Genomic DNA, 27325 nt, shown 5'->3' on the forward strand with positions numbered 1-27325 from the left:
GTACGGAGCTACCGAAATCCCTCGCGGTCTTAGTACCGCCAGAAGGGCACCCAGAACCTTTGTGAAGATTCTTGGGGCCGTAGCCAATCCGAATGGAAGAGCTACAAACTGGTAGTGCCTGTCTAGGAAGGCAAACCGTAGATACCGTTGATGATCTTTGTGAATCGGTATGTGAAGGTAAGCATCTTTTAAATCCACTGTGGTCATGTACTGACCCTTTTGGATCATAGGTAAGATTGTCCGAATAGTTTCCATTTTGAACGATGGAACTCTTAGGAATTTGTTTAGAATCTTTAAATCTAAGATTGGCCTGAAAGTTCCCTCTTTTTTGGGAACCACAAACAGGTTTGAGTAGAACCCTTGTCCTTGTTCCGACCGCGGAACTGGATGGATCACTCCCATTAATAACAGATCTTGTACACAGCGTAGAAACGCTTCTTTCTTTATCTGGTTTGTTGACAACCTTGACAGATGAAATCTCCCTTTTGGGGGAGATAATTTGAAGTCTAGAAGGTATCCCTGAGATATGATCTCCAGCGCCCAGGGATCCTGAACATCTCTTGCCCAGGCCTGAGCGAAGAGAGAAAGTCTGCCCCCCACTAGATCCGGTCCCGGATCGGGGGCTCTCGGTTCATGCTGTCTTTGGGGCAGCAGCAGGTTTCCTGGCCTGTTTGCCCTTATTCCAGGACTGGTTAGGTTTCCAGCCTTGCCTGTAACGAGCAACAGCTCCTTCCTGTTTTGGTGCAGTGGAGGTTGACGCTGCTCCAGGTTTGAAATTCCGAAAGGGACGAAAATTAGACTGTCTAGCCTTAGCTTTGGCTTTGTCTTGAGGTAGGGCGTGGCCCTTACCTCCTGTAATGTCAGCGATAATTTCTTTCAACCCGGGCCCAAATAAAGACTGCCCCTTGAAAGGTATATTAAGTAATTTAGACTTAGAAGTAACATCAGCTGACCAGGATTTTAGCCACAGTGCTCTACGTGCCTGTATGGCGAATCCAGAGTTCTTAGCCGTAAGTTTGGTTAAATGTACTACGGCCTCCGAAATGAATGAATTGGCTAGTTTAAGGACTCTAAGCCTGTCCATAATGTCGTCTAGCGTAGATGAACTAAGGTTCTCTTCCAGAGACTCAATCCAAAATGCTGCCGCAGCCGTAATCGGCGCGATACATGCAAGGGGTTGCAATATAAAACCTTGTTGAACAAACATTTTCTTAAGGTAACCCTCTAATTTTTTATCCATTGGATCTGAAAAAGCACAGCTATCCTCCACCGGGATAGTGGTACGCTTAGCTAAAGTAGAAACTGCTCCCTCCACCTTAGGGACCGTTTGCCATAAGTCCCGAGTAGTGGCGTCTATTGGAAACATCTTTCTAAATATTGGAGGGGGTGAGAACGGCACACCGGGTCTATCCCACTCCTTAGTAACAATTTCAGTTAATCTCTTAGGTATAGGAAAAACGTCAGTACTCGCCGGTACCGCAAAGTATTTATCCAACCTACACATTTTCTCTGGTATTGCAATGGTGTTACAATCATTGAGAGCTGCTAAGACCTCCCCTAGTAATGCACGGAGGTTCTCCAATTTAAATTTAAAATTTGAAATATCTGAATCCAATCTGTTTGGATCAGAACCGTCACCCACAGAATGAAGCTCTCCGTCCTCATGCTCTGCAAGCTGTGACGCAGTATCAGACATGGCCCTAGTATTGTCAGCGCACTCTGTTCTCACCCCAGAGTGATCACGCTTGCCTCTTAGTTCTGGTAATTTAGACAAAACTTCAGTCATAACAGTAGCCATATCATGTAATGTTATCTGTAATGGCCGCCCAGATGTATTAGGCGCCATAATATCACGCACCTCCCGGGCGGGAGATGCAGGTACTGCCGCGTGAGGCGAGTTAGTCGGCATAACTCTCCCCTCGCAGTTTGGTGAAATTTGTTCACATTGTACAGATTGACTTTTATTTAAAGTAGCATCAATACAGTTAGTACATAAATTTCTATTGGGCTCCACCTTGGCATTGGAACAAATGACACAGATATCATTCTCTGAGTCAGACATGTTTAACACACTAGCAATAACTTGCAACCTGGTTATAATCTTTTTTAACAAAAACGTACTGTGCCTCAAAGAGGTACTTAAACGATTAAATGACAGTTGAGATAATGAACTGAAACAGTTATAGCATCAAGTTTAAAACAACACAACTTTTAGCAAAGGTTTGTTCCCATTAGTAAATAATTAAATTTGACATAAAAAATTATAGAGTAACGTTTTTATTCACAGTCAATAAAAATTCTCACAGCTCTGCTGAGAGAATGTACCTCCCTTCAAAGAAGTTTGAAGACCCCTGAGATCTGTCAGTGAACCGGATCATGCAGGAAATATAATAGTAGCTGACTGGAATTTTTTGATGCGTAGCAAAAGAGCGCCAAAAACGGCCCCTCCCTCTCACACACAGCAGTGAGGAGAAACGAAACTGTCACAATTTAAAGCAGACAACTGCCAAGTGGAAAATAATGCCCAAACATTTATTTACTCAGTACCTCAGCAATGTAAACGATTCTACATTCCAGCAAAAACGTTTAACATGACAATATTTATTAAAAGGATTAGTGACCTTTAACAGAGTAGTTCCGGTGAAAAACCATTCCCAGAATACTGAAGTGTATACATACATGTCATTATAACGGTATAGCAGGATTTTTTCATCAATTCCATTCAGAAAATAAAAACTGCTACATACCTCAATGCAGATTCATCTGCCCGCTGTCCCCTGATCTGAAGCCTTTACCTCCCTCAGATGGCCGAGAACAGCAATATGATCTTAACTACTCCGGTTAAAATCATAGTAAAAAACTCTGGTAGATTCTTCTTCAAACTCTGCCAGAGAAGTAATAACACGCTCCGGTGCTATTGTAAAATAACAAACTTTTGATTGAAGTCATAAAAACTAAGTATAATCACCATAGTCCTCTCACACATCCTATCTAGTCGTTGGGTGCAAGAGAATGACTGGGACTGACGTAGAGGGGAGGAGCTATATCAGCTCTGCTGGGTGAATCCTCTTGCATTTCCTGTTGGGGAGGAGTTATATCCCAGAAGTAATGATGACCCGTGGACTGATCGCACATAACAGAAGAAATTATTATTATTATCAGGTATTTGTAGAGCGCCAACAGGTTCCACAGTGCTATGAACATGGGTGGTATATAAAAAACTATTACAGGGATCAAATGGGTAGAGTGTCCTGCCGAGAGTTGCACTGTTGTAGTCGGCTCTTATGAAGGTAAACTACAAACAGCTGGACTCATAGGCTTACATGCTATGGGGTTTTAGAGGATAGCAATGGAGATAGGAAGGTTAGTGTAGGTTGTAAGCATCCCCGAATAGTAGAGTCTTCAGGGAGCACTTGAGCATTTTAAAACTAGGGGGGATTCTTGTGGAGCGAGGCAGAGTTCCATAAGATGGGAGTCTTGAGAAATCTTGTAGACGGGAATGTGAGGAGGTAACAAGAGAGGAGGAGAGTAGGAGATCATGAGCGGAGCGAAGGGGACGGGAGGAAGAGTATCTGGAGACAAAGTCTGAGATGTAGGGGGGAGCAGTGCAATTGAGGGCTTTGTGTGTCAGAGTGAGAATTTTGTGTTTAATCCTGGAGGCAAGAGGAAGCCAGTGAAGGGATTGGCATAGAGGTGTGGCAGATGAAGAGCGACGTGCAAGGAAGATGAGCCTGGCAGAGGCATTCATTATGGATTGTAAAGGAGCTAGGCGGCAGCTGGGAGACCAGAGAGGATAGATTTGCAGTAGTTGAGGCGGGAAAGGATGAGAGAGTGGATTAAAATCTTTGTTGTGTCTTGTGTATGGAAATGTCTAATTTTAGCAATGTTTTTAAGGTGGAAGCAGCAGGCTTTAGCCAAGGACTGAATGTGAGGAGTGAAAGAAAGATCTGAGTCAAGTGTGACCCCAAGACTTCGGGCATGTGAGGTTGGGGTAATGATGGAGTTGTCAACAGTAATATAGACATGGGGGTTGAAGAATTTGGAAGAAGGGTGGAAAATAAGGAGCTCAGTTTTGGAGAGATTTAGCTTGAGGTAGTGAGAGGACATCCAAGAGGAGATATGAGAGAGACAGTTAGTGACACGGGTTAGCAAGGAAGGAGATAACTCTGGTGCAGAGAGGTAGATTTGGGTATCGTCGGCATACAAATGATAATGAAACCCGTGGGACTTATTAAGGAACCTAGTGAGGACGTGTAGATTGAGAAGATAAGGGGACAGAGGACAGAGCCTTGCGGTACCCCAACAGAAAGAGGTAACGGGGCAGAGGATACCCCAGAGAAGGCTACACTAAAGGCACGGAAAGACAGATAGGAAGAGAACCAAGAGAAAGATGTGTCACCGATGCCGAAGGATTGGAGAGTATGGAGCAAAAGAGGGTGGTTGACAGTATCAAAGGCTGCAGACAGATCAAGGAGGATAAGTAGAGAGAAGTGGCCTTTTGATTTTGCTGTAAGTAGGTCATTGGTAACCTTAACAATTGCTGTCTCTGTTGAGTGAAGGGGGCAAAATCTAGATTGCAGTGGGCCAAGGAGGGAGTTTAATGTAAGGAAATGGGATAGACGTGCATATACTAGCTTTTCAAGAAGCTTTGAGGCAAAAGGTAGTAGGGAAATAGGGCGGTAGTTGGATGGGGAGGTTTTTTGAGGATATGTGTGACTATTGACTAATGCATGTTTAAGAGATGTGGGAACTATACCAGTGCTGAGGGAGAGGTTGAAGATGTGTGTGATTATAGGGGTAAGGGTAGAAGAGAGGGAGGAGAGTAGTTTTGAAGGGATGGGGTTGAGGGGACAGGTAGTGAGGTGAGAGGATAGTATAAGGGCAGAAACTTTGTCCTCTGTAACAGGGGTAAAAGAGCGAAATTTATGGCTATGTGGGTTTTGGATGATTGTGAGCATTTGAAGGGGTGGGAGACCGGTAGTATGTTGAGAGCTGATTACAGTTCTGATGGAGTCGATTTTGTTGTTGAAGTAACTGGCAAAATCTTGGGCTGAGAGAAAAGTTGTGGTGGGAGAAGAAGTTGTGAAGTTGTGGTGGAGAACAGTATTGAATGTGGAGAACAGACGTTTTGGGTTTAAAGAAAGAGTTGTCAGTATATTTATAAGAATCTTAGCAGTACTCTCCAAATAATATGTGAGTATATGGCAGGGTTATAACTGAATATATTTAACAATCTTTCTTTAAACTGAACCCACAATCAAATATGTATATACTAAGACAATAAAATTAATATAAATACCTGAATTCTTTATTATTAGTAAATATCTATGAACACATTGAAATATATTTGTAATATCAGAATATGAATCAATATTATATGCGTTTAAAAACTATTAAAATACACTATGCAAAATTCATAGAAGTTTACCCTTAAAATTGCCTTACTTACAATAGAATTTCATTCAGTTAGCACAATGAGATTCCAAGATCTTTAACTGCTAACATCCAAGCAATACAATTTTAACAATGCTTAGTTAAACAATAGTACAATATACACTTCTATTAAAACATCAGAAATTGTATATATTATTTGTGCCAATAGCCAAACTCTTTATTATAACTCTATATTTGCACAGTTGAAACAATTTAGCATTAAGGATTTATGTTTAACAATACATAGACTATGAATATGAGCTAAAATATAAACTGCTCTTTAAATTTATTTACTACAGCAATCTTTTAATACATTACCAAGATGAACACCAATCGATATCCAGTATTTCTTAATAGGAACAATCTCACCTCATATAAAAATAAGTGTAATTGCAATTGATAAGAAAAAGTATGGCCCACTTTGCTTATAGTTTGACTGTCTCCCCCTCAACAGTTTTCAGTCAGTTTGCAAAATCCTTAGCAGCCAGTTCTTCTCCTATCCTGCCTACCACTTATATTGTTTAATCATAGGTGAGAAATATGGGCGGCCTTTCGGAACCTTCTGATTGGACAACTTGGGATATATGGTTGCTAGGGAAAATGCATCCCTTAACAGCCAATCTCCTGGCTGCAATACTGGATTCCGGCCATCGGGGGGCAGCAGACAAAACAAACAGATTCATTTAACCATTTCTAACATTCATGTTTCTAAATTTTACAAATCCCATATGATTATATTAAACAATACTATAACATTGCATTAATTACTTACAATCCGAATTCCAGGCAGGCACCATGTGAATTTTCTGATTATTTTAATATGAAATATCTTATGTTTTTAACATTATATTATACCAAAACAATTATATTGCTAATTAATGGCATTTATACATCTGTTATATATATATATATTTTCATGCAAATACAGCATGTTTCACATTTTTAACAAATTCTGAATGCATGAATCTTGTCTGGGGTCCATGTTCATAGGACATCTGGTTATTATATGTCTGAGAAATATAGAGACACAGCGGTTATTATTCCATACAGACAATCCTGTATTTAGTATCTTTTAGCCCCATCTGGAACACAGAAAACAACATGTTATATATCATCCAAAAATGGGAGTATCACAATTGCTATTCAATCTATACAGATTTAAATTTATCTCCCAGATATATATTCAATACAGTCTGGGGCATACATTTGATATGTTTATCTGCAATATTATCAATGTAGTTATTATTCAATACAGCAATTATTTATTTAATATAATATGTCCCAGCTCAATATATATATATATATATATATATATATATATATATATATATATATATATATATATATATATATATATATATATATATATATATATATACACATATATGGGTTATTTGAATTATTTTCAACACACATGAAAAACTGGCCTCATTCCTTTTTCACAATGTATTTATTTTTGTGTTGTCTGAATATATTCTTATTTTCTTTGGCCTAGATTTGGAGTTCGGCATTAGCCGTGAAAACCAGCGTTAGAGGCTCCTAACGCGGGTTTCTTACGTACTCCGGTATTTAGAGTTCAGTTACCGACACTCAAAAAAAACCTAACGCTCACATTTCTACCGCCACCTCTGACCCAGTAGTAAACATATACCGACAAAAAAAACATCCACGAATCAAATAAAAAATATTACACAAACTACACTTACACTCATACAAACACTACACTATGTTTATTTTTCATATTTAATAATTTTTCTGCAAAATACAAAGGATTAAAGTTGCGAGATCTCGGGTGTTTGAAAAAAAACAACACAAATCCATTTTCCCATTGACTTACATTGACACACGGGAAAAGACCCTCAAATACCTACATCTAACTAATAACATTATCACAAACATACACTCATCGATGCATACAAACAATATACACCACATGACATACACAAAATATTTATTTATTACAAAAAGAACACGATTTAGTTACTTTTTCACACAAGCTCATGACGTCACTCACTTTACGAGGAAAACCAGTCTTAGAAAATTTTTTTTAGAAATATTTAGAGCCTCCATTGACTTCTATTGGGAAGACGTGCTCGTGCACGCGAAACCCTCATTTCCCTAACGCACGCAAATAGCGTAGACAGAAAAACTCCAAATACCAGCGCTAGAAAAGACATGATTTCATGCGTTAGACCCAGCTATGATAAATAGATCAGGAAATGACTATTTCCCTATGGTGGATTTATGGATTTTACTGTTTGAATATTCACAACACCATTACATTCTTTCAGAATTTTATATTACATCAACTACAATTCAACATCACTAGTAACAACATTTAAGTTTTAAAAATATTACATTTAAACGGACACAAAAATAATGTCAACTTTTCAGGATTCACAAACACTACACAATGGGAAACAATTCTCATTTACCTTTATTATTGCATTTCAGTTATTCAACTCATATGCTTGCAGCAACAGCATATCTACATAGGCTTAACACATGATCACTCATGGATGCACATACATTACTTTTAACATTCACTCATACATGTACATTCAAATGATGGGGGACAAACACATTACATTCTCTAGAGGAATCACAAAACACAACATATGGATTTTAATTTACTTTTAACATCATGATTCCATCACCAGAAACCATTAAGAATTACGTACAACAAGAACATCAGTACACCAGATTACAGATGTCACTTTATGGGAAGGAACAACAATGCCAGACCGCTATATACAAGTCAGCATATGTGGGACACAATCACAATATATACGTACATGTACATAACACGCATCACCCATCACGCAACCACAAAGCACACATTTAGATTTTATTCAGCACACAATAAAGCATGCTAGTGAAGACTGTTGAATATTAGTAGCTTACATACATAAATCATATTTAGTTCATAATTAGATATTTAGGGATCACAATCAGACACTTAGATGGTTTTACTTTTTTAGATGGTATTTCCCAGTCCTCTATTTAATGAAATGATGAATAAGACACCTATTGAAGATCAACTGTTTACCCCTGAATTGACTTTTAAAGACCATGCATTATCCAGGTTGGTGCATGCTAGTTAAGAATCACAGGAAGAATGTTGATTATTGTTAGCTTACATACCTTAGTCATACTTATTTCATCATTAGATATTTAGGGATCACAATCAGAAAAAGGAATACATATTATAGTTGATATAGAGGTATTTGAATGGACATGAAATATTACATTTATGTTCAGCATACATATATTGTTGAAATGTGATATACATTATTATGTATAATTAGAAATTTGGATATTTAAATTTAATTTTTACTCCACAATATAATGGTGTATGTTTTAATTTTAGTTTAAAATCAATTTAATAAATATCTTTAAAAAATGTTGAACAAAGTTAGAGCATAAACACAAGATGATTGTAAATGTATTTTATGAATATTTGACAACTTGTGTATTAACTTTGTTCCAAATTTTTTTTTTTTTTCAGATTGGCATCTGATGACTTCCAGGAATTTTTTATTTTTTCATAAACCTTTTTTTTTATTAAATGTTAATAATAAACATTTTATTATTAAATACATTCTTTTGAACAGATTATAATAAATATCCATATAATCTGTCAATAAAAAAAAGTTTGACTCCCATGACTGGTAGTTGGCTATTTGACAAGCACATGCATAAGATCAAATAATGCATTAATTTTAGAAAATCTACTGATTCAGAGAATATTACATAAAACTATCTTTTTTAACATTAATTGGGGAGTGAGATCCATCGATGCTTTTCTTTGGAAATTATTAGATGTTAAAATAATTTCGGATATGTAGTCAAAATTTGTCAAAAATTATTTGTTTTCACTTTTAAGAAGGGGAAGTGGTTAACTTACATTAAAGTGACAGTGTTGTTGAATGTCAAATTAATTTTATAAGATCTTGTATCTTCCTTAGGTATCTCAAAACATTATTTTCGAAATTATTTTAATTGTTACTTTTAAAAATGGTAGGTCATTTAACTTGATATTTTTCACAAGCTAGTTATTGGATGCCAGGTTAATCGATGTAATTTTCTAGTGGAGTCATTTAACTATAGTTATTAATATTATGTAGTTTTGAAAATATTACCTCTTGGGTTAGACATCACATATCTATATATAATTTTAATTCCCCTTTAGTTTATTTTGTCAATGTTAAATCAACATTCCAAATGTTTTGGTCCTTAAAGGGACATTCACAAAGTATATTGTGTATAGATTTTTTTAAAAATCATAAAATAATTTAAACATATTTAGAAAGTAATATAGAATTACATTCAGTCTTTAAATATACTTAGAAAAAAATACATCAATGCACATATCTTAGTCAATTACATAAGGCATCTATGTGCAACCAACAATCAGCATCAAAATAGACTATGTAGATATGTATTTAATACAAGAATATATATAATTACAATCTATTGATTGAATAACAAAACATATTAAGTTGTTCAAATATTATAATGTTATACAAAATGCATACATAACATATAGCTTAATGTCCCTCTAAGCTGAAGACTCCAAAAAACCTCCTTTACAAAATATATTTCAGTCAGTGTGTAAAACAATCCAGAAGTTAATCTAAATTTGCTTTACTCATATGTTATACTAATTTATCAAAAGGAATGGGCCTAGGTTTCTGATATTTTAAGCATTATTGTGAAATGTTTCCTTAAAGGGACATGAAATCAAAATATACTTAAAGGGAGACAGTTTAAAAATTAATGATTTATACATTATGAATGAGTATTCTATTTTAAGCAACTTTAAAAATTGTCTCGTATTATGAATGCTCCTTGTGAGGTTGCTATCATTACTTTTAAAAAAAGGCATTAAATAGATCATTTATTTGCTTCAGTACTCTGGACAGAACTTTGTTTTTTTGGTTGGATTAATTTATCCAACAATCATCAAGGACAACCCCGGTTTTTTGGAAACAATTGTCCGTAATCTAAAATATCATTATTGATTTGCAAAGAAAGATAACAAGATAACTGTTAACATTTGCGAATCGGATTAAATTATAAAGTTGCTTAACATTTCATGCTCAATCTGAATCACCAACGCTAAATTTGTTTGGACAGTGTCCCTTTAAGAAATTTAAATAGTGTATTTACTTCTCTTCCTATCTTGACATACTTTGCTTGAAAAGCATATCGAGATAGGCTCAGTAGATGAAGATTGGTGGATGCACAGAGCTGCCTTATGTGATTGTCTCAACCATGTGCATTTAAATTTCTTCTGTTGAGGATATATAAATACTAAGAAAAATTGATTTACATTTTAAAGTCTAAACAATCTGCTATCTCTACAGATCATTTGATACAATTGTTTGTTTGTAATGTCTATTTAAAGACGCCATTGCAAAATAACATATATGAGCACTTCCGACAAATACAAGCTCGAGGTTTATTTGCTAATAACAAACAAACCTGTAGTTTAACATTTATAAACAGATTATCCAAGTTACTGACCTTATAACCTGAATTTGATCATTAAGAAATATTGCGTGGGAAACGCATCTTGAAACACCAGATTAGCATCTTTAAACATTAGTCTAATGTCACGCAATAGCACACAATCAATGTGCATTATGAAATACATTTAATAGAGCAATGTCAATACTTCACAATAAGTCCAAAAATTTATTTTATGAACAATAAAGACATACAATATTAAATGTGTATTTGTATTAAAGAAAAAGACCGTTATTAAACCGAGAAATGTCTCCAACATTTACTAATGTGACAATATTAGATTTTAAAGAGAATTTAATCATTAATATTTAACGGATCATGGATATTAAATCTGCGTCACACATATCCGCATGACAGGCCCATGAGTTACTAATAATTCTACATGAAAAATAAAGTAACAGCACCACCATGAGGTATGTGTAAGGAAGTTAATAAGATATGAAACATTAATGAACGGCCAATCCGAGTTCATCACACAAACACAACTTGAGTCAGGATGGTCTCACAGACATTCTAACAATATTTCAAACTTTTATCCAATCAGATGTACAGATAACTTGTCCCATGGTGCATCTCATGTTTACTTCACCATATAAAAGTCCATTACACGTTGCCATCTTTGTCAGTTCTCTAATGCCTGCAGGCGTACTAGATATATTTTTATATATATATATATATATTTTAGAAGACAACCCAGCAGGCATGTCAGCTCCCAGGTTCACCAAGGAGGAGAGCGCTGCACTGGTCCACGCCGTCAATGACTTTTATCCCCAGCTGTTTGGGAACAAGAGGAGGTTGACAGATGTGCACGTTAAGAAGGCCCTCTGGGAGTCTATCACCAATGCGGTTAGATTGGTGTGTGAAGTCCAGAGGACCCAGGATCAGATCATGAGGAGATTCAGAGATATGAGGTTGCGGTTAACAAAAAAGTCAACCTCATAAGGGACTGGGTACAAGCCTGTAAAAGAGGTGGCAAAAGAGAGGCCCCGCGGAAACTGTACCTACTCCCTTATGAGGTGACTTTATGCGAGCTCCTCAATCTCCGGGTCCCCAAAAGATTTCGATCCTCGCCATCCTCAGCCTCCTCTTCTTCACTCCCAGCTGCGGGATCTGAAAGTCCTGACGCGGGGGCCAGGGCAGCTGCTTCTCCGTCCGGTGGCCTGGGAGGAGATGGAGAATCTGAACAAGGTAATTATCCAACTTCATATAATAACTTAATATTTGTTATTTTTATCCAAAAATGTGTATATAGTCAGATACTAAACCTATACAGATCTCACAACATACACTACATATGATGTTTAGATATCTGATTTTACATTAGTGATACATGAAATAGGAATGATGTGTCTTGCGCTCTACAGAATATGCGTCACAGAGTGAAAATGGAATTGCGCATCCACGTTAACATGGCTTTGCTGTAAGTGGCATTGCTTTACACATGTTGCTCAAATGACGGATGCGTAATTCCGCTTGGAATCATTGCGCAATGATCGCGAAAATGGAATTGCGCATCCACGTTAACATGGCTTTGCTGTAAGTGGCATTGCTTTACACATGTTGCTCAAATGACGGATGCGTAATTCCGCTTGGAATCATTGCGCAATGATCGCGAAAATGGAATTGCGCATCCACGTTAACATGGCTTTGCTGTAAGTGGCATTGCTTTACACATGTTGGTCAAAATGAAATGTGAATTATTATATATGTGAAGAATACAGTATTCTTTTTTTCAATATTATACATAATAAAAAAAGAAGAATACAAATAAATTATAACATATGCACATCAATTGATGAGAATGAAATAACAAAAAAAAATAATTAAAGCTACAGTAAACAATAGAACTGATTGAAAATAAGAGTACAGGATATATTTATCATGAATTTAATTGAGAAAACAATTAACTCATGGGACTACCAAAGGATTAATATTTTAAAATTGATTTGCTAATAATGTAAAGATTTTAAACATGGCATGATTTGTATTAATGATATGCAATCCTCATTTAATATATTACAGATATGGATGTTGCTGCTGGATCCTTAAGGCAGGGCTTGTCACAGTATGGTATGTCTCATTTTAATTGACATTTGTCTTAGAAACATGGACAGAACATTACATACTAAATCCACATTGTTCAATATTTATATGTAATGTCCCTTTAATAGATGAAAAATAAATAATTCTTCGGATATCCTTAAATAACATATTAGATTTGAATTGCATGCTCAATCCCATTCATTACATCAACATATGGAGTAGAGAATTCATTAACACCAACATTGTCAAATCAATAAAATTGGATATTAAAGGGATACTGAGCTAAAATTATTAATGTTGTCATTAAGATAGAGTATGCAATATTAATAAACATTTAAATATAATACTATAATCATATGTGAAATATTCTATTGCTAAATGTATTTTAAAATCAAGAATACACGTTTATCTGCAGCTCAATTTTGGTTGACCAACCTTGGTTTTTATTGATGATTGGTGGATACTTATGGAATCCAATATTGCTTATCTTCCTTTAATATTAAAATGTAGCAACATTAACATTATAATAGGAGTCAATGTTCAATCATTTTGAACAGTTTGAACAGTGAAATCAATGATTTAAATTAATCATGTCAGTGTCCCTTTAATAAACAATAGATTCATTCATCTTTACATTCTTTGGATTAAACAATATTGATATATAATTCACATATTCACTGTTGGAGTTACTTTATAGATATCAGCATACTCTCACAGCACCATGATTACATATTTGTACTAATCAAATTTGTTTTGTATTGTGATCAATATGTGTTGTGTCCTAAACAAGATTACTGTACATTGCACAAATGCCTCGATGTGCCACATGTCTTTGTTTATATTTGTCAACAGCTGTTCTTCAAAATGTGGTTTGTGTGTATTGTTTGAAGAACATTGATCAATGGGTATATTTAGATATGCAATAGCATCGTATGAGATGAGTTTGATGTCTAATATAGTCTGAAATTAAACATATGTTCAATACATCATTTTTAACAGAATCCCCTTGATTCAATCAAGCATTTTCTGGTTTAATGACTGCTCTATTCTTCACATTTTCAAGTTGATTAATCTTAAAATTCGATACAGATGTGATTTAGTGATATCCCAAATGTGTTTCCTAATATATATCTATATCATTCATAGAGAGAGTTGGTGTGGTGAGCCCACAGGAATCCAGCAGTGACATAGAGCCGCCTTTGCGGTCTCTTGGTAAGTCCATTGACTCATTTATATGTCATTGAATGTGTATTGGTAATCAATATTATGAGCATGATTCTGATGAAGCATAACATTTGAAACAAACATATAATTTTCTCTTCTGATTATATATTAATTTTCTTTGAATATTGAAAGATTAATAATTAAAACTTTATTAGTCTACACCTTTGTTATTCAGAAGATGTATAGCATATGTTTGTTTCCATGTTCTTTTTTTGACAACAGTCATCAAGTGATACACACATGAGAAATCTTAAATGTTCTATGTACTATGCTTTTATGATTTGTAAATTAATACAAACAATACATCGAAAATATGAATCATTGAGAATAACAAATCTAATGTAATTTGTATGCTCCATCAAAATGATGTAAATCATAACTTTGGGTGTGTATATCTTTAATGCAACATTGATGTGTGTCTTTGAACAACAGTAACATATGTTATAATATCTGTTCTTAATGTGTACACAACATGTTATGTTTTACAGAGATTGATTTAACATATGTGACGGAGGAGGAAGAGGCTGCCTTGGAGTCTAATGGTATGTGAAATATATCTATCATGTTTCCAACATGTTGCTTTATTTGAAATCATTTCATTGAAGACATTCAAAGTCTACAGCTTTTGCACTTTAAAAAGGAATATTATTTGTCTGTTCAAATACACTACTGCCCCCTTTCTATATCAGGCAGCATGAAATTTTTTTATTTTTAAAAAATGTATAATTCATGCCATCATTATGTCACATGCATATTCCAGGCCAAAACACAATAATAATGTTATAATTGTACAGACAGTAATTGATATTCATCTGAGTGCCTATATGCATACCATATCCTCATTTCATAATTGTTTACAAATTCAAACACACTTCTAAGTATATTGAAAACATAATCAATTTGAAATGCGTTGATTTGATTTCATGATGTATGAGATGTTAATATATATTTATTAAATTTTCAGATGGATCCACCACTTGTGGTCATCTGGTTTCCGCCCCTGCCCAGTCCCCTGACCAGTCACAGACCCCTCCCCATGCCCAGACCCCTGCCCATGCCCAGACCCCTGCCCATGCCCAGACCACTGCCCATGCCCAGACTCCTGCCCATGCCCAGACCCCTGCCGGCCCTTCCCATTTATCATTTCCTGCCCCTCCCAAAAAACGCCCATACAACCCCCTTCGCCGCTCTCCCCGTATTATGGCCCGTACAGCTGCCCAGACCCCAACTCCCCACTCCCCAGCTGTACGGCCTACCCCGGAGCATCAGCTCATCCCTCCCCAAGCCAATCCCATCCCTCCCCAAGCCAATCCCATCCCTCCCCCCTGTCTCAACCTTCATTGTCCTGAGTGTCGGATTGTCCTTCCCAGGCACAGCTGTAAGTATCATTCAAAATCAACATTATAAGATACTTAAAGGTACACTGAAGGAAAAAAATTTCTATTGTGATTCAAATAGAGCATGCAATGTTAATCAAATTTATAATTTACTACTCTTATGAATTATTCTTCATTCTCTTGATATCTTTATTGAAACAAAGGAATGCCTATAATTATTTTAAAAAATAAAATAATTGTGGACATCATTTCTTTATTGTTGAATGAATGTATCCATCAACCAGCAGGGACAAACAAAGTTGATAAACAAATATGGCCTGCCCTAAAAACCGACATTCTTGCATTCAAAATCTAGCTATAGAATTCAAACATTTAAAGAATATGTGTAATCTTTAAATATTTGTAATGTCATGCTCTATCTGAATCAGTCAATTAAATATTTAGGTTCAGTGTCCCTTTAATTTGATATCACTACATATACCAATCACCACTACTTGGATCCAACAATTTATGTACAAATGTTTATACATTATCTCTTGTCTAACCCAGTGGGAATGTAATTTCTTCAGGTTGCTATGTTTACACAGCTTGTCCTCAATGCCAAAATGTTTAAGGATAGGTGTGCCTACCACAGTATAATTAAAATAATTAAATTGCTAATGTAAGTACAATGTAAATCCTTTAACAAGATTTGATACACTCAAGCTGTATAAGTGGATCATCTAAAACCAATTAAAGGGGGCAACATGTTTGAGTTAACTGTCCCTTTAATGATTTTGGTCTGTCTGAATAACATATTTCATGTGTAAAGAATAAATTTAAACTAATTGATGTAAAGAATGATTTGTCTTTATGATGACAATGTATCTTTGCTTATTTTTTCGTCTGTTGTGTAATTATCATTAATATTTAATTTATTCTTTATTTTAGGCTGTGACTCAGCATGGCTCATGCTAGAAGGTATAGCAAGAGTAGAGCAGGCCGTGTTGAGGAACGCAGCTGTCCTGAGAGTGATGAGCGACACCATGCAGGCCCAGCTCCGGGTTCAGGACTTGACTCTGCGTGAAATTATGCGATTAAGTTCAAGGCCTGAATCTGGAGCTGGACATGCACAGGACGATGAAGAGGATGACCAGTAAGTGGAGGATCTGGAGATGCTCCAAGGTGGCAGATAAGAATCCTCCGTCCACATGTTGATGTTTTTTTTTATTGTTGCCATTTGGCCTTTTTAAAAGTTTATTGTTGTGCCTGTTGCACTCTTTTACCTTGTCATATGTCTCCAATGGGGCTATGGTGGCCCTTGGCAACTCTCTTCATGGACTGTGATGCACTCTTTTACCTTGTCATATGTCTCCAATGGGGCTATGGTGGCCCTTGGCAACTCTCTTCATGGACTGTGATGCACTGTGTTACCTTGTCATATGTCTCCAATGGGGCTATGGTGGCCCTTGGCAACTCTCTTCATGGACTGTGATGCACTCTTTTACCTTGTCATATGTCTCCAATGGGGCTATGGTGGCCCTTGGCAACTCTCTTCATGGACTGTGATGCACTCTTTTACCTTGTCATATGTCTCCAATGGGGCTATGGTGGCCCTTGGCAACTCTCTTCATGGACTGTGATGCACTGTGTTACCTTGTCATATGTCTCCAATGGGGCTATGGTGGCCCTTGGCAACTCTCTTCATGGACTGTGATGCACTCTTTTACCTTGTCATATGTCTCCAATGGGGCTATGGTGGCCCTTGGCAACTCTCTTCATGGACTGTGATGCACTGTGTTACCTTTTCATATGTCTCCAATGGGGCTATGGTGGCCCTTGGCAACTCTCTTCATGGACTGTGATGCACTCTTTTACCTTGTCATATGTCTCCAATGGGGCTATGGTGGCCCTTGGCAACTCTTTTCATGGACTGTGATGCACTCTTTTACCTTGTCATATGTCTCCAATGGGGCTATGGTGGCCCTTGGCAACTCTCTTCATGGACTGTGATGCACTGTGTTACCTTGTCATATGTCTCCAATGGGGCTATGGTGGCCCTTGGCAACTCTCTTCATGGACTGTGATGCACTGTGTTACTTTGTCATATGTCTCCAATGGGGCTATGGTGGCCCTTGGCAACTCTCTTCATGGACTGTGATGCACTCTTTTACCTTGTCATATGTCTCCAATGGGGCTATGGTGGCCCTTGGCAACTCTCTTCATGGACTGTGATGCACTGTGTTACCTTGTCATATGTCTCCAATGGGGCTATGGTGGCCCTTGGCAACTCTCTTCATGGACTGTGATGCACTGTGTTACCTTGTCATATGTCTGCAATGGGGCTATGGTGGCCCTTGGCAACTCTCTTCATGGACTGTGATGCACTGTGTTACCTTGTCATATGTCTCCAATGGGGCTATGGTGGCCCTTGGCAACTCTCTTCATGGACTGTGATGCACTCTTTTACCTTGTCATATGTCTCCAATGGGGCTATGGTGGCCCTTGGCAACTCTCTTCCTGGACTGTGATGCACTCTTTTACCTTGTCATATGTCTCCAATGGGGCTATGGTGGCCCTTGGCAACTCTCTTCATGGACTGTGATGCACTGTGTTACCTTGTCATATGTCTCCAATGGGGCTATGGTGGCCCTTGGTAACTCTCTTCATGGACTGTGATGCACTGTGTTACCTTGTCATATGGCTCAAATATTCCTTATTTTTACAAGATTATTTCTAAACGTTGTTGATGTTTTCTTACATACTAATAAAAGACATGTAATTGCACGATTCTTTGTCCTCATTCTTCATGTTATTTTTTTAAAGCTCTAGTTTATCTTGTTGATCCTTAAAGGGACCTACCAAAAATATTTTTTTATTAAAAATCATATATGTAAGACAATTGTAAATGACTTTAAGATTAACATCTCCAATGTAATCTTATTATTTGTCTTTATATATTTTTCTCTTAGCTTTATCATTGCATGATTATGATTAGCATAGTATTTTTTTTATATATCTATATATAGATTGTTATTTGTGTATAGATGTATATTTCAATTTTCACATCCATGTGTGTATTTAGAAACTCTGCATGAATTGATGCACCTTTAACAAATGATCTGAGGATTGATACAATGATATAATCCCTGTAAAGTGTTCATTTTATTGAAATAGTATTGTCTATGTGTATCCTCTTTTTAAAAACAAAATAATGTCCCTTTAAGTGATGGTGAGCACAATTGTTAATGAATGTATTTCCATTTCTAAAGCGTTTTTGTCCTTTTTACATGAACAAGGACATATAATCTTATTAATAAACAATCTTATTGTAATGTTGACAGCACATGTATTTCATTTTCTATTCTATCTTATTGTAAAAGTGTAACCAAATAAATCTCTGTGTGTAATGCAAATATTTTAGATGATGAATATTTTTTTAAAAATATGTTAACAAAATAATTCTCCTCCCATATATGGCTATAGGTAGGCTGACCATATTTAAACTTGAATAAATGACACGTTTAATCAATACATGTATCATTATTGTTATTCCAAAACAATCAAAACATATCTTAAAACATCAATGGCATATGTATTTCTCATGTGTATCTTTTAAATGTTAAAGATATACACCATAGCTATAGTTCAAGGGACAGTCAAGTCCGAAAAGATGATTCATGATTTGGTGACATTCCTAGATAGCAATCTAGACACATACTAGTTCCTAAAATATAAATACGTTTCTTAGTGATATGCCAAGCTGTCAACTGAGTCCTTGTATTGGCTGCAGTTTTTCAGCGATCTCGGATGCGCCATGTTGCTTAAAACGTCACCTGCCAGGCTGTCCAATGATTCCTTGTATTGACTGACGTTCTTACGTGATCAAGAATGTGCCTTTTATTGGATGGCGTTTTGACGCGATCAAGGATGCGCCTTTTTTTGGGGGCGTTCTTTCGTGATCAAGAATGTGCCTTTTATTGGATGGCGTTCTTACGTGATCAAGGAAGCGCCATGTTAAGACGTCACATGCAAAGGTAAAAAAACGTATGATTGGATTACGTAGTCCCGCAATATTTGTTTGTGCACGTTAAACACGTTTGTGACTGCAGCCAATTTTAAAAACCTTGCGAATATGTATTATTTGCATCATGTTACATTGTTGACCCGTAGCTGATAAAGACCACCACATTCTCTTTTGCTGGATGTCTGGTTGAATAAACGAACGAAAGCAAAATGTTTTCATGCATATGATATTTCGAGGCAAGTGCAAATCTCTATAGTCCATGTTGTTTAATATGTTTGTCAACAATATGTTCCTTTTTCTGAAAAATGACTGTTGTTTTTAATGTTAAAGATATCTAATTAATAAATATGCGCTATTGTGTTAGAATAAAGTAATCAATATGCATTTAGCTTTATCATATGCTAAATATATGATGCCGACTTCTTCTAAATGTAATTTTGTTGTATATTTTATTAAAGGTTCATTAGACACTCACATTATAAATCAAAACTTTTTATTTTGTCTCTAGTTAGATAGTCCATTGTTTAACAAATACACGTTTCATTTTGCTTCTGTTCAAAGAAAATGTAATTAATTTTCAGACTCCTCGCCCAGCCTCTGAGTTTCATGTGAGTACCATGTCCAGCTTTCTCCTGTTTGTGTAAAGGGTCTTTTCATATGTTAATGATGGTGTATTATCTTGTTTTACGGTTGTAATGGGGGTTCATCTATATTTTCAATAGAGCTAACCCGATTTTCTTTGAAAGTGTTTGAAGCTTTGTAATATTGATATCAGTATATGTTAATCTTGTTGTTTGTAGTAGTGTCTATTACATACAGTTCTGTTAAAAATATAGTATACTGTCCCTTTAATGCAAATGTTGAATTTTGTATCATGTATGAGTTCCACATTGTTTAATCTTCAAATATATTATTGTTAGCATATTTTCACCCCCCACTCCTAAAAGGACTTTAAACCATATTCATTGTTAAAACAAATGTCTTTCTTAAAAAAAGAATAACACAATAATGTCTCTTTAAGAAAATATACTTTATTTAACACGTCAATATAAATCTGATTTCAATATATAATTTTTGACCAAGTACATGTAGATATACCAACAAGCTTCAAATATGTGTTAGCATATGTAATTTTGTTAAAGGGACAGTTTAGAAAACAAATAATGTTTTGCATTATTATAAAAGTCAATTTTGTAATATCAATGATATCAAAGGTTTCTCACCAATTAATCATTTGTCTTTGTTTATTTAAATTTGCTAGCTAAACCTATGAGGTTCGTGTGCTCATTTCTTGGAGCTTGAAGAGTGCATGTAATCATTATACAATTTGACCACTAGAGGGCATTTGGATAGCATTTGTATATGTAAAACCTTGTGCTCATACAGCATATTATTTACCATGTATTGATCATTGATATCTAAAATGTTGTTATGTCAGAACAACAAATAAGTGGTAATTTTTCCTAGTCATAGATACAAGGTTAAGCACATAAGTCACACGTATTTCTCCATGTTTTGTTGTTTCCAACTTGATAATGCGTAATACAGTGTTTTCTTTGTAATCAATAATTTTCTGACTGTCCCTTTAAGCTGTGTTATTGGCATTCAAACAGTAATATGCCATCATGGATAATTGTAATGGTAATTTTGTTTGCGATTCGGGAAACAGTTTGGACATCACATCACAGAAACCAATCAATATCATGAACAAGGATAGGTATGTGATGATGTGGTTTTCACACACTTATAACCCACACTCTGCAAACAATCTGCCTCCATGGACCCGGTCCCATAGAAGTAGATTATATACAGAGTGTGGTCCACAAGTGTATGAAAACCACATCATCACATACCTATCCATTACACATTAAATAAAAAAAAAATTAAAGATGAAAATAAATACTTACTTCCTCTTCCTTCCCCTCTTCCCATGGGGCTGAGGCTCTGGGAGGGGCAACTGCCGACTCCGAAGAGTTCTCCTTGGAGAGGTTGTGGGAAGAGTGGAAGGAAGAGTACTGGGACGACCAAGGTGAGGAGGAGAAGATGGCTGAGGAGGAGAAGCTGGCTGAAGAGGAGAAGCTGGCTGAAGAGGAGGAGATGGCTGAAGAGGATGAGATGGCTGAAGAGGAGTAGATGGCCCGGCAGGAGTAGATGGTCCGGCAGGAGGAGATGGCCCGGCAGGAGGAGATGGGCCGGCAGGAGGAGGCCCAGCAGCAGGAGGCCCAGCAGCAGGAGGCCCAGCAGCAGGAGGCCCAGCAGCAGGAGGCGGACCAGGAGGTAGACCAGCATGCGCCTCCCGGAAAAAATTGAACATCTCTTGGTGCAGATGAAAGATTCTGTTTTGGCCTTGTTCGATTCTATTGAGTATGTTTATTATTTGGTTTTGTCCTTCAATTATTTGATTTTGGCCATCAAGTATTCTAGTGCGTCCTTCGATATTTTGTATCCGGGAGTTACGCATCTGGTCTATGTAGTCCAGTAGAACCCGCACCTCCGCTATTTCCTCTTGTTGTGCTTGGCGGGGTACGCGTGCACGGCGGGGTGCCCGTGCAAGGTGGTGTGCGGGTCCTTGATGGTCCTCTGGTTCTGCGTGCTCCTCCTCTGCTTCCGGGGCCTCTTCATCAGCTTCCGTGCGCTCTTCGTCACGGGGGGCCTCTTCCCTCCGAAGTGGAAATTCCTCCCCACCACTCTCATCCCAGGGAGATAGATGAGGCTGTGTTTCTTGTGCTGCCTCCTCCCCAGACTCTGTATATTTAAAAAAAAAAAAAAAAATGTATATATTAGCATATTTGAAAATCAAGATTTAAATGACTTAGCTTACGATACAATTACAAATGCAGAATCATTAATCCACTTTGAAATCTAACAAACAATCAATACGATTTCCGCTTTTTCAAAACCGTGTTTGTGATCTCTGGTCAATCTGAATTTGTTCGCGTTTGTTTTCAGTCTGTTTAAATGCACACCTAACCTATAGCCTAGATACTGATGTAACCGCAAAGTAATTGAATGCGTGTAAACAACGTTATAGCATTAATCTGATCCTTAAAGGGACATGAAACCCAATGTTTTATCTTTCATGATTTAGAAGCATACATTTATTATCAACTTTCTAATGTACTTTTCGTATCTAATTAGCTTCATTCTCTGGATATTCTTTGCTGAAAAGCATATCTAAATATGCTTAAAAGATGCTGATTGTTAGCTGAATATAGCTGCCTCCTGTGATTGGTTCACCGTGTGCATGGCTATTTCTTAATTAAAATATATCTCAAGAATGATTCAAATTAGGTAATATAAGTACATTTGAATGTTTTGTCAAATTGTATTCGCTACCTCAATCATGAAAGTAAAGGTTTGCGTATAGTGTCACTTGAAATACATTCGTATGTGAAATTATTGTTCAATGAGCTTACCGTCAGATGAGAGTGGCAGGTTCCCGGTATCAATTCCTCCGATACCGACTATTTCCACCTCGGAGATGCTGGGCCGCAACATTTCCTCCCATCGGCAGTACTCTATTTCCAGGGCAGGTCCGCCACCGGTTCCTGCGGCATGTCGGGCCTCCAGACTTAACTTTTTCTTCAGATCCATCTTACAGTCCCGGTAGCGATGTTTTATCGATTCAAGATCTCTGTTCCGGCCACCCACTGCATTGACTGCATTTCTTATCTCATTCCAGAGCCTCCTCTTGTCAGTCGGGGTAGTCTTCTGGTGCTGCAGCCTCCTATACCTGGCCATATAGGCCTCTATGAGGGCCTCCTTCTCCTCCATCGAAAACCTCGCCTCCCTAGTCGCCTTGGCCTTCCCCTGTGACGATGCCCTCTGTTTCCCGGACTGTGAAGCCCTACTCTGTCCGCCACTGGGCCCAGCCACTTGTTCATCTTGAACCAAGTGGCTGGGTCCACCCACCGCTTCCACCCCCGCTTCCTGCCCCCCTTCCTGCCCCCCTTCCTGCCCTGTTCCTCTCCCCCTCCCTCTCCTCCCCCCTCTACCTCTCCCCTGCCTGGCCTCCATCTGTTCCCTAAACTAAACCCCAAATAATCAAACAAAAAGTGAGTGTGATGAAATGAAAGGGGGTCAAAATAAAGAACTAAAAAGACAAAAAAAAGTGCTGAAAGTGTGAGAGGGATGTAAAAAAACAAAGAGGGTAAGGAGTATTTAAATAAACCAAAAGAAGAAGAAGACTTAAAGGAGGATATGTAAACTAAATGTAACTAGGGGATGGGTATGGGATGGGTATGGGGTATGGGATAAGAGTAAATGGGATGAAAGGGAATGGGACTACAGGGAATGGGGTATGGAGTGTAGTATGAGGGGGTAGGGGGTATGGAGTGTATGTAGTGTTATTGATAAGTGTATGTATGTATTGAATGTGTTTGCGTGTAAATGTGTTAAGTGTACAGAAAAATCACTCGCTCGCTAACTCACACTACTACTAATTCTCACTAACACACTACTACTAATTCTCACTAACAAACACTCCCACTAACTCTCACTAACTACCACTAACTTACGCTCCCACTAACAACTCTCACTAACAACTCCCACTAACTCACTCAAGCTCCCACTAACAGACTCTCTCCCACTCCCACTAACTCCCACTAACTCACTCACGATAACACTAACAACTGACTCTCTCACGCTAACACTAACTCACTCACAATAATGCACCAACTCTCTAATATTAAACCTCCAATCTCCAAAGACCCAACAGCAACACAGTCAAAGAAACCCTGCTTGTGTGGTGCTTATATACCCTGTGTAAATGTTTAATGATGTACCTATTTGCGTTGTAAATTGTGTTCATGTGTGCTTTATTATCAATTAATATTAGTGCAATGTGTATTAGGTGTGTGAATTTGCGCATGCTCATTTGGAGTTAGTATTTGTGGAATGTGTAGAATGCGATGATGTCATAGTGGTCGTTTTCTCTAACATTGTCCAATAGTATTCTTTTTAAATGTGAATTTGCGATGGTGTGTTCTTAGTGAAGTGTTGTATATGTATGTTTGTCCTAATATATAGTTATATTGAATGCAATTATTTTTCTAGTGTATGTATATATTTTTTATTCCTTGTTGTTATTTTGCGATTTTCCGCATCTTAAAGTATATGCGTATTCCCCGTATTAAATTTTATTTCAAATCCCCCCGTTTGTGAATGTGTAATGCTTGTGTGCTTTGTTGATTGATTGTTGTTGTGACATTTGCGGCGTGTTATTGTTGTGCATGATGTGGTATGCGTCATATGACCGAGCTGTGCGTATTCTCGCGAGATCGAGTGTTAGGTGAAAAAAGCAATTTTTTTCCTTTCCCATTGATCTCTATGGGAGACTGTCTTACGCGGGCAGTATTACGCGTGTGACATACACGCGTTAGGAGCATCGTTAGATGGTCTGTTTTGAACTCTAAATACCGGAGTCAAACAATGCCGTGCATTAGACATAAAACACGCGTGGCGGTAGCAACCCATCTACCGCCGAACTCCAAATCTAGCCGTTTGTTACTTATGAGCCTATGCATTCTTTGGATATTAAACTACTTTCTTGGAAAGTGTTGTTTCTTTTGGCTATCTCTTCAGCTAGAAGAGTTTCCGAATTGTCTGCTCTCTCGTGTGAGTCTCCTTTTCTGATTTTTCATCAAGATAAGGCTGTTTAGCGGTCTTGGTTTAAATTTCTTTCTTGTGAATTCTAAAAATATTAGTAGGGAAATTGTTGTTCCTTCCTTGTGTCCTAATCCCAAGAATGCTCTTGAAAGATCTTTGCATTCTTTGGATGTTGTAAGAGCTTTTGAAATATTATGTTGAAGCTACTAAAGATTTCAGGAAGACTTCTAGTCTATTTGTTGTCTTCTCTGGTTCTAGGAAAGGTCAGAAAGCTTCTGCCATTTCTTTGGCATCTTGGTTAAAGCTTTTGATTCATAAGGCTTCTTTGGAGGCGGGACAGTCCCCGCCTCAGAGGATCACAGCTCATTCTACTAGATCAGTCTCCACTTCTTGGGCTTTTAAGAATGAAGCTTCAGTTGATAAGATTTGCAAAGCAGCAGCTTGGTCTTCTTTGCATACATTTACTAAATTTTACCATTTTAATGTATTTGCTTCTTCTGAAGCAGTCTTTGGTAGAAAAGTTCTTTAGGCAGCTGTTTCAGTTTGATTCTTCTGCTTATGTTTTAAGTTTTTTTCTTAAAATTTATGAGAAAAACTTATTTTTTTGTGGATTTAAAATTTTCAGCAGAAAATGACTGTTTTTATTTTATCCCTCCCTTTCTAGTGACTCTTCTGTGGACTTTGTATTTCTATCCCATACGTCACTAGCTCATGGACTCTTGCCAACTACATGAAAGAAAACATAATTTATGTAAGAACTTACCTGATAAATGTATTTCTTTCATATTGGCAAGAGTCCATGAGACCCACCCTTTTTCTGGTGGTTATGTTTTTTTGTATAAAAGCACAATTATATTTCCAGTTCCTCTTTTCTATGCTTTTTTACTCCTTTTTCTATCACCCCACTACTTGACTATTTGTTAAACTGAATTGTGGGTGTGGTGAGGGGTGTATTTGTAGGCATTTTGGGGTTTGGGAAACTTTGCCCCTCCTGGTAGGAATGTATATACGTCACTAGCTCATGGACTCTTGCCAATATGAAAGAAATGAATTTATCAGGTAAGTTCTTACATAAATTATGTTTTTTTGCTTTTTGTTTTTGCCTTCTTCCTTCACTTTATAATATATGTAGCCATTTGTTGATAGAAAGGTTATAGCTATTATGCTAGTAATATTAATTTTAATGTTTATTGTAACATACATGAATAGTTCATTATGCATATGTTTTTTTTTAAAAACAGCCAGTTTCTTTTCGGTATAACTGTTAACTTTAACGTTTATATGAAGGTTTTTTATGCATTGACACTTCCTGTATGTATTGATCCAACTAATCTAGAATATGTCCTACTGTCAGATTACTTTTCACATAGAGGCCTATTTATTATATGTCTGTCAGACCTGATCCGACAGTGCAGATCAGGTCCGACAGACCTTGCTGAATGAGGAGAACAATACGCTCTCTGTATTCAGCATTGCACCAGCAGCTCTTGTGAACTGCTGGTGCAACGCCGCCCCCTGCAGACTCGCGGCCAATCGGACGCAAGCAGGGGGTGTCAATCAACCTGATCGTACTCGATCAGGTTGATTTTCAGCGATGTGTGTCCGTCTGCTCAGAGCAGGCGGACAGGGTTATGGAGCAGCGGTCTTTAGACCGCTGCTTCATAACTGGTGTTTCTGGCGAGCCTGCAGACTCGCCAGAAACACAGGACATCAAGCTCCATACAGAGCTTGATAGATAGGCCCCATTGGCCATTTGAAAAATAACATATAAAGCTTAAAACAAGGAACTCCATGGTACCCATGATAATGAAAGATTTATATGGTCTGTGTGCTTTCTAAGGGATGCTAAGACAACCTAAATACACAATATCCCTGTATTGGTTGATTCATCAGCATGTGACACAAACATCACATGTTTACGATCTGGTATTAAGAGAAATGACTCTGTTACCTAGGTTACCCAAATACACATAATTTTATTTTGGCCGCCGCTAAATCACGTGACATATACGTCACTTTTCGATCTCTTGGACTTACATACATGCAATATTTGGGCTGGAGTAACACGTAGCTGTTTCCTAGACAACTTAAGTACACATTGTTTCTGATTGGCCGCCCCTTAATCATGTGACATATACATCAC

General features: G+C 37.2%; 1 long non-coding RNA gene across 1 annotated transcript; it reads left to right on the forward strand.

Moving 5' to 3' along the window:
- The first annotated feature begins 9180 nt into the window (after positions 1-9180).
- LOC128648361 (uncharacterized) lies at positions 9181-14208 on the forward strand. The gene is made up of 3 exons (XR_008400590.1): positions 9181-9453; positions 12988-13035; positions 14155-14208. It is a non-coding gene; the product is annotated as an uncharacterized LOC128648361 (long non-coding RNA).
- Positions 14209-27325: the final 13117 nt, after the last annotated feature.

The sequence above is a fragment of the Bombina bombina genome, chromosome 2, assembly GCF_027579735.1.
Source record: "Bombina bombina isolate aBomBom1 chromosome 2, aBomBom1.pri, whole genome shotgun sequence".
NCBI classification, from domain to species: Eukaryota; Metazoa; Chordata; class Amphibia; order Anura; family Bombinatoridae; genus Bombina; species Bombina bombina.